Raw genomic sequence first — 9,570 nt, 5'->3', positions numbered from 1 at the left:
TAGGTCAGGTAGTGACAGCGGATGCGGATCATAAGACAGAAATATTCAGAAGAACAAGAATGGGCTGGGGTGCGTTTGGCAGGCATTCTCAGATGATGAATAGCAGGTTGCCGTTATCCCCTCAAGAGGAAAGTATATAATACCTGTGTCTTACCAGCACTCACCTATGGGGCAGAAACCTTGAGGCTTACGAAAAGGGTTCTGCTCATATTGAGGACGACACAACGAGCTATGGAAAGAAGAATGATAGGTGTAACGTTCAAGGATAAGAAAAGAGCAGATTGGGTGAGGGAACAAACGCGACTTAATGACATCTTAGTTGAAATCAAGAAAAAGAAAGGGGCATGGGCAGGATACGCAATGAGGAGGGAAGATAACCGATGGTCATTGAGGGTTACGGAATGGATTCCAAGGGAAGAGAAGCTTAGCAGAGGGCGGCAGAAAGTTAGGCGGGCGCATGAGATTCAGAAGTTTGCAGGGACGACATGGCCACACTTAGTACATGATCGGGGTTGTTGGAGATGTATGGGAGAGGCCTTTGCCCTGCAGTAGGCGTAACCAGGCCTATGCTGATGATGATTCCGCCGGTCCATGCCAGTTGAGGCGCACAAGACCACGCAATAGCCGCACTGCGATAGCCGCACCACGAGGGAGTCATTGTTACTCCTGTCGTGTATCCGTCCTTTTTTTTTAATTACTTCACTTTGACGTTTAGAGCACTGGGCAGAAATCACATTCCGTCAGCATGGTCGACGGCGCTCACAATCATTTGTTTTAATTGGACAGTCGGATTCCCCCGATCTATGCCAGCTGGAGTGCAGCAGACTGTGCAAATGCTGCGCTGCTCTAGTCACACCTCAAGGGCGTCATTGTTACTCTCATCGCTTACACACACCTTTTTTGCATTTCTTCACGTTGACAATAAAAAGCACTGGGCAGAAATCACATTGTGTCAGCATGGTCAACGGCCTTCGCAATCATTTCTTTTCATGGCAGAGTTAGATTCCCCCGTTGCATGCCAGGTAAACCACACCAGACAGTGCAAAGCCGCGCTACTCTAGTCCCACCTCATGGGAGTCATTGTTAGTCTCTTCGTTTACCCTCGCCTTGTTGTATTTTATCACGTTGACATTTAGGGGACTGGGCAGAGATCACATTGCATCAGCATGGTCAAAAGTCCTCGCAATGCTTTGTTTTAAATGGACAGTCAGATTCTCCCGGTCCATACCAGTTGAAGCGCAACGGAAAGTGCAAAGCGGCACAGCTCAATCCACACTGCAAGGGAGTCATTCTTACTCCTGTCTTTTATCCACGCTTTTTTTTCATTTTTTCACTTCGACATTTAGAGCACTGTGCAGAAATCACACTGCGTCAGCATGCTCAACGGCCCCCAGAATGGTTTGTTTTATTTGGACAGTGGATTCTGTCAATCCATGCCAGTTCATTCGCACCAGACCGCGCAAGAGCTGCACTGCGCTAGCCGCACCTAAAGGGTGTCATAGTTACTCCTGTCGTTTATCCAGCCCTTTCCTTAATTTATTTATTTCACGTTTAAAGCACTAGGCAGAAATCAAATTGCGTCAGCATGGTCAACGGCCCTCGCAATCATTTGTTTTAAATGGACAGTCGGATTACCCCGATCTATCCCAGTTGAAGCGCACCAGGCAGCGCTAGAGCCGCACTGCTCTAGTCGCAGCTCAAGGGAGTCATTGTTACTCACTTAGCTCCCCCACGCCTTGTTCTATTTCTTCAGGTTGACATTTAGGGCACTGGGCACAAATCACCTTGCATAAAAATGGTCAACCGCCCTCGCAATTATATCTTTTAAAAGCACAGTAAGATTCCCCCTGTGCATTCCAGTTGAACCACACCAGACAGTGCAAAGCAGCACTGTTCTAGCCGCACCTCAAGGGAGTCATTGTTACTAACGTCCTTCACCCACGCTTTGTTCCATTTCCTCACATTGACATTTAGTGCCCTGGTCACAAATCACATTGCGTCAGCATCGTCAAAAGTCCTTGCAATGCTTTGTTTTAAGTGGACAGTCAGTTTCAGCCGGTCCATGCCAGTTGAAGCACAACAGATAGCATAAAGCGCCACTCCTGAATCCACACTGCAAGGGAGTCATTCTTACTCCTGTCGTTTAACCACGCCTTTTTTTTCATTTCTGCACGTTGACATTTACAGACCTGGGCAGAAATCACATTGCGTCAGCATGGTCAACGGCCCTCAAAATGCATTGTTTTATTTGGAGAGTCGGATTCTCCCGGCCCATGCCAGTTGAAGCGCACCAGGCAGCGCAAGCGCCACACTGCTCTAGCCGCACCTCAAGAGAGCCATTGTTACTCGCTTTGTGTAGCCATGCCTTGTTGCATTTCTTCACGTTGACATTTAGAGCGCTGGGCAGAAGTCACATTACGTCAGCATGATCAAAAGTCTTCGCAAAGCTTTGTTTTAATGGACAGTTGGATTCCACCGGTCCATACCAAATGAAGCACAATGGATAGCACAAAGCGAAACTGCTCAATAAACTCTGCACGGGAGTCATTCTTACTCCTGTCCTTTATACCCACCTTTTTGCATTTCTTCACGTTGACATTTAGAGCACTGGCTCCCAGAATGCTTTGTTTCATTTGGACAGTGAATTCCGCCCGTCCATGACAGTTGAGGCGTACCATACCGCGCAAGAGCTGCACTGCTCCAGCCGCACCTCACAGGAGTCACTCTTACACCTGTCCTTTATCCAGGCATTTCTTTATTTCATCACTTTGCCGTTTAGAGCACTAGGCAGAAATCACATTGCGTCAGCATGGTGAACGGCCCGCGTAATCATTTGTTTTAACGCGATAGCGTTAACGAGCTCGTGTCGCAGAAAAGCCGGTGTCGTCGGCGTCGGTGTCGGCGTCGGCGGCGTTGACCGTGAGCGATAAATCACGGCAGGCGCTTCATAAATAAAAAGCAACTTCCAAGATTGGCCCGGTGGGAATCGAACCCGGGTCTCCGGAGTGTGAGACGGAGACGCTACCACTCAGCCACGAGTTCGATGCTTCCAAGCGGTGCAAACGCGCCTCTAGTGAATGCGGTGTTGCCTTCGAAACGAGCCGTGGAAAGTTATACTGCGGTGTATATCGGTAATTATGAACATGTAACGTACAGAAGTCACAATTACACGAGTTGCGAAGTGCGTTTCCGCAGCATTTCTTCTGCGCTTTCCGCACACGCAGAGCCATCTTGCGGCAAACACAGAAGACCCCCTCCTCTCAATGTACGGCGCTGCCCCGACAGGAGGCGCGCCGCGCGCGCATTGGGACCGCTGCCAGGCGCGTCGCGGGACTCCCTCTCCCCTGACGACGCTTCGCCGTGCTCCCGGTTTAGATTACTATCTATCTCTCTGCCCGTGCCGATCACGACGTTTGGCTGGCGTAGATCGTTTCCCCTCCGAGACACCGACTTCTTTGGTTCGTTTCGTTCGCTCAGGCGCACGTTTCGTTGCCGCGCCGAACGCTGCGTTGCTCGACGCTCACCGCGTGATAGGTGGGCGCTAAGTCCGATGCGGGGCGCATCGTAAGTGATTGCTGTGCCGTAGCGCATTGTCTTATACACCTTGGCGGGTCGACGGGAACGCTGTCGCGTCCCACTCTTGAAGGCGAAGCTTAAGCGTCCTCCAATTTTTAAATGGACAGTCGGAGTCCCCCGATCTATGCCAGTTGGAGTGCAGCAGACTGCGCAAGAGCCGCACTGCCCTAGTCGCACCTCGAGGGAGTCATTGTTACTCTCATCGCATACACACCTTCTTGCATTTCTTCACGTTGACATCAAATAGCACTGGGCAGAAATGACATTGTGTCAGCATCGGCAACAGCCTTCACAATCATTTGTTTTAAGTGCACAGTGAAATTCCCCCGGTGCATGCCAGGTAAGCCACACCAGACAGTGCAGAGCCGTGCTGCTCTAGTCGCACCTCATGGGAGTCATTGTTAGTCTCTTCGTTTACCCACGCCTTGCTGATTTTATCAAGTTGACATATAGGGGACTGGGCAGAGATCACATTGCATCAGCATGGTCAAAAGTCCTCGCAATGCTTTCTTTTCAATGGACAGTTAGATTCTCCCGGTCCATACCAGTTGAAGCGCAACGGAAAGTGCAAAGCGGCACAGCTCAATCCACACTGCAAGGGAGTCATTCTTACTCCTGTCTTTTATCCACGCTTTTTTTTTCATTTTTTCACTTCGACATTTAGAGCACTGTGCAGAAATCACACTGCGTCAGCATGCTCAACGGCCCCCAGAATGGTTTGTTTTATTTGGACAGTGGATTCTGTCAGTCCATGCCAGTTCATTCGCACCAGACCGCGCAAGAGCTGTACTGCGCTAGCCGCACCTAAAGGGTGTCATAGTTACTCCTGTCGTTTATCCAGCCCTTTCCTTAATTTATTTATTTCACGTTTAAAGCACTAGGCAGAAATCAAATTGCGTCAGCATGGTCAACGGCCCTCGCAATCATTTGTTTTAAATGGACAGTCGGATTACCCCGATCTATCCCAGTTGAAGCGCACCAGGCAGCGCTAGAGCCGCACTGCTCTAGCCGCAGCTCAAGGGAGTCATTGTTACTCACTTAGCTCCCCCACGCCTTGTTCTATTTCTTCAGGTTGACATTTAGGGCACTGGGCACAAATCACCTTGCATAAAAATGGTCAACCGCCCTCGCAATTATATCTTTTAAAAGCACAGTAAGATTCCCCCTGTGCATTCCAGTTGAACCACACCAGACAGTGCAAAGCAGCACTGTTCTAGCCGCACCTCAAGGGAGTCATTGTTACTAACGTCCTTCACTCACGCTTTGTTCCATTTCCTCACATTGACATTTAGAGCCCTGGGCACAAATCACATTGCGTCAGCATCGTCAAAAGTCCTTGCAATGCTTTGTTTTAAGTGGACAGTCAGTTTCAGCCGGTCCATGCCAGTTGAAGCACAACAGATAGCATAAAGCGCCACTCCTGAATCCACACTGCAAGGGAGTCATTCTTACTCCTGTCGTTTAACCACGCCTTTTTTTTCATTTCTGCACGTTGACATTTACAGACCTGGGCAGAAATCACATTGCGTCAGCATGGTCAACGGCCCTCAAAATGCATTGTTTTATTTCGAGAGTCGGATTCTCCCGGCCCATGCCAGTTGAAGCGCACCAGGCAGCGCAAGCGCCACACTGCTCTAGCCGCACCTCAAGAGAGCCATTGTTACTCGCTTTGTGTAGCCATGCCTTGTTGCATTTCTTCACGTTGACATTTAGAGCGCTGGGCAGAAGTCACATTACGTCAGCATGATCAAAAGTCTTCGCAAAGCTTTGTTTTAATGGACAGTTGGATTCCACCGGTCCATACCAAATGAAGCACAATGGATAGCACAAAGCGAAACTGCTCAATAAACTCTGCACGGGAGTCATTCTTACTCCTGTTCTTTACACCCACCTTTTTGCATTTCTTCACGTTGACATTTAAAGCACTGGCTCCCAGAATGCTTTGTTTCATTTGGACAGTGAATTCCGCCCGTCCATGCCAGTTGAGGCGTACCATACCGCGCAAGAGCTGCACTGCTCCAGCCGCACCTCACAGGAGTCACTGTTACACCTGTCCTTTATCCAGGCATTTCTTTATTTCATCACTTTGCCGTTTAGAGCACTAGGCAGAAATCACATTGCGTCAGCATCGGCAACAGCCTTCACAATCATTTGTTTTAAGTGCACAGTGAGATTCCCCCGGTGCATGCCAGGTAAGCCACACCAGACAGTGCAGAGCCGTGCTGCTCTAGTCGCACCTCATGGGAGTCATTGTTAGTCTCTTCATTTACCCTCGCCTTGTTGATTTTATCAAGTTGACATATAGGGGACTGGGCAGAAATCACATTGCGTCAGCATGGTCAAAAGTCCCCGCAATGCTTTGTTTTAAATGGACAGTCGGATTCCCCCGGTCCATGCCAGTTGATGCACAACAGATAGCATAAAGCGCCACTCCTGAATCCACACTGCAAGGGAGTCATTCTTACTCCTGTCGTTTAACCACGCCTTTTTTTCATTTCTGCACGTTGACATTTACAGACCTGGGCAGAAATCACATTGCGTCAGCATGGTCAACGGCCCCCAAAATGCTTTGTTTTATTTGGGCATTTTATTTTACAGGAGGTATTCAGAGACATGGATTGGGAAGATTTGGGGATAAAAGTTAATCGAGAATACCTTAGTAACTCGCGATTCGCTGCTGACATTGCCTTCCTTAGTACCTCAGGGGACCAATTGCAATGCATGTTCACTGACATGGATAGGCAAAGCAGAAGAGTGGGTCTAAAAATTAATCTGCAGAAAACTAAAGTAATGCTTAACAGTCTCGGAAGAAAACAGCAATTTACAATTGGCAGCGAGGCACTAGAAGTCGTAAGGGATTACATCAACTTATGGCAGGTAGTGACAGCGGATGCGGATCATGAGACAGAAATATTCAGAAGAACAAGAATGGGCTGGGGTGCGTTTGGCAGGCATTCTCAGATGATGATTAGCAGGTTGCCATTATCCCCTCAAGAGGAAAGTATATAATACCTGTGTCTTACCAGTACTCACCTATGGGGCAGAAACCTGGAGGCTTACGAAATGGGTTCTGCTCAAATTGAGGACGACGCAACGAGCTATGGAAAGAAGAATGATAGGTGTAACGTTAAAGGATAAGAAAAGAGCAGATTGGGTGAGGGAACAAACGCGAGTTAATGACATCTTAGTTGAAATCAAGAAAAAGAAATGGGCATGGGCAGAATACGAAATGAGGAGGGAAGATAACCGATGGTCATTAAGGGTTACGGAATGGATTCCAAGGGAAGGGAAGCTTAGCAGAGGGCGGCAGAAAGTTAGGCGGGCGCATGAGATTAAGAAGTTTGCAGGGACGACATGGCCACACATAGTACATGATCGGGGTTGTTGGAGATGTACGGGAGAGGCCTTTGCCCTGCAGTAGGCGTAACCAGGCTGATGCTGATGATGATTCCGCCGGTCCATGCCAGTTGAGGCACACAAGACCACGCAAGAGCCGCACTGCGATAGCCGCACCACAAGGGAGTCATTGTGACTCCTGTAGTTTATCCATGCCTTTTTTTATTTACTTCAGTTTCACGTTTAGAGCACTGGGCAGAAATCACATTGCGTCAGCATGGTCGACGGCCCTCGCAATCATTTGTTTTAAATGGACAGTCGGATTCCCCCGATCTATGCCAGCTGGAGTGCAGCAGACTGTGCAAAAGCTGCACTGCTCTAGTCGCACCTCAAGGGAGTCATTGTTACTCTCACCGCTTACACGCACCTTCTTGCATTTCTTCACGTTGACATTAAATAGCACTGGGCAGAAATCACATAGTGTCAGCATCGGCAACAGCCTTCACAATCATTTGTTTTAAGTGAACAGTGAGATTCCCCCGGTGCATGCCAGGTAAGCCACACCAGACAGTGCAGAGCCGTGCTGCTCTAGTCGCACCTCATGGGAGTCATTGTTAGTCTCTTCGTTTACCCACGCCTTGTTGATTTTATCAAGTTGACATATAGGGGACTGGGCAGAGATCACATTGCATCAGCATGGTCAAAAGTCCTCGCAATGCTTTGTTTTAAATGGACAGTCAGATTCTCCCGGTCCATACCAGTTGAAGCGCAACGGAAAATGCAAAGCGGCACAGCTCAATCCACACTGCAAGGGAGTCATTCTTACTCCTGTCTTTTATCCACGCTTTTTTTTTCATTTTTTCACTTCGACATTTAGAGCACTGTGCAGAAATCACACTGCGTCAGCATGCTCAACGGCCCCCAGAATGGTTTGTTTTATTTGGACAGTGGATTCTGTCAGTCCGTGCCAGTTCATTCGCACCAGACCGCGCAAGAGCTGCACTGCGCTAGCCGCACCTAAAGGGTGTCATAGTTACTCCTGTCGTTTATCCAGCCCTTTCCTTAATTTATTTATTTCACGTTTAAAGCACTAGGCAGAAATCAAATTGCGTCGGCATGGTCAACGGCCCTCGCAATCATTTGTTTTAAATGGACAGTCGGATTACCCCGATCTATCCCAGTTGAAGCGCACCAGGCAGCGCTAGAGCCGCACTGCTCTAGTCGCAGCTCAAGGGAGTCATTGTTACTCACTTAGCTCCCCCACGCCTTGTTCTGTTTCTTCAGGTTGACATTTAGGGCACTGGGCACAAATCACCTTGCATAAAAATGGTCAACCGCCCTCGCAATTATATCTTTTAAAAGCACAGTAAGATTCCCCCTGTGCATTCCAGTTGAACCACACCAGACAGTGCAAAGCAGCACTGTTCTAGCCGCACCTCAAGGGAGTCATTGTTACTAACGTCCTTCAGCCACGCTTTGTTCCATTTCCTCACATTGACATTTAGAGCCCTGGGCACAAATCACATTGCGTCAGCATCGTCAAAAGTCCTTGCAATGCTTTGTTTTAAGTGGACAGTCAGTTTCAGCCGGTCCATGCCAGTTGAAGCACAACAGATAGCATAAAGCGCCACTCCTGAATCCACACTGCAAGGGAGTCATTCTTACTCCTGTCGTTTAACCACGCCTTTTTTTTCATTTCTGCACGTTGACATTTACAGACCTGGGCAGAAATCACATTGCGTCAGCATGGTCAACGGCCCTCAAAATGCATTGTTTTATTTGGAGAGTCGGATTCTCCCGGTCCATGCCAGTTGAAGCGCACCAGGCAGCGCAAGCGCCACACTGCTCTAGCCGCACCTCAAGAGGGCCATTGTTACTCGCTTTGTGTAGCCATGCCTTGTTGCATTTCTTCACGTTGACATTTAGAGCGCTGGGCAGAAGTCACATTACGTCAGCATGATCAAAAGTCTTCGCAAAGCTTTGTTTTAATGGACAGTTGGATTCCACCGGTCCATACCAAATGAAGCACAATGGATAGCACAAAGCGAAACTGCTCAATAAACTCTGCACGGGAGTCATTCTTACTCCTGTCCTTTATACCCACCTTTTTGCATTTCTTCACGTTGAAATTTAGAGCACTGGCTCCCAGAATGCTTTGTTTCATTTGGACAGTGAATTCCGCCCGTCCATGCCAGTTGAGGCGTACCATACCGCGCAAGAGCTGCACTGCTCCAGCCGCACCTCACAGGAGTCACTCTTACACCTGTCCTTTATCCAGGCATTTCTTTATTTCATCACTTTGCCGTTTAGAGCACTAGGCAGAAATCACATTGCGTCAGCATGGTGAATGGCCCGCGTAATCATTTGTTTTAAATGGACAGTCGGATTCCCCCGATCTATGCCAGTTGGAGTGCAGCAGACTGCGCAAGAGCCGCACTGCTCTAGTCGCACCTCGCGGTAGTCATTGTTACTCTCTTCGCATTCACACCTTCTTGCATTTCTTCACGTTGACATTAAATAGCACTGGGCAGAAATCACATTGTGTCAGCATCGGCAACAGCCTTCACAATCATTTGTTTTAAGTGCACAGTGAGATTCCCCCGGTGCATGACAGGTAAACCACACCAGACAGTGCAAAGCTGTGCTGCTCTAGTCGCA

The sequence above is a fragment of the Dermacentor albipictus genome, unplaced genomic scaffold, assembly GCF_038994185.2.
Source record: "Dermacentor albipictus isolate Rhodes 1998 colony unplaced genomic scaffold, USDA_Dalb.pri_finalv2 scaffold_37, whole genome shotgun sequence".
Taxonomy (NCBI): domain Eukaryota; kingdom Metazoa; phylum Arthropoda; class Arachnida; order Ixodida; family Ixodidae; genus Dermacentor; species Dermacentor albipictus.
The sequence above is the reverse complement of the archived record's forward strand: the minus strand, read 5'-3'. Positions refer to the sequence as shown.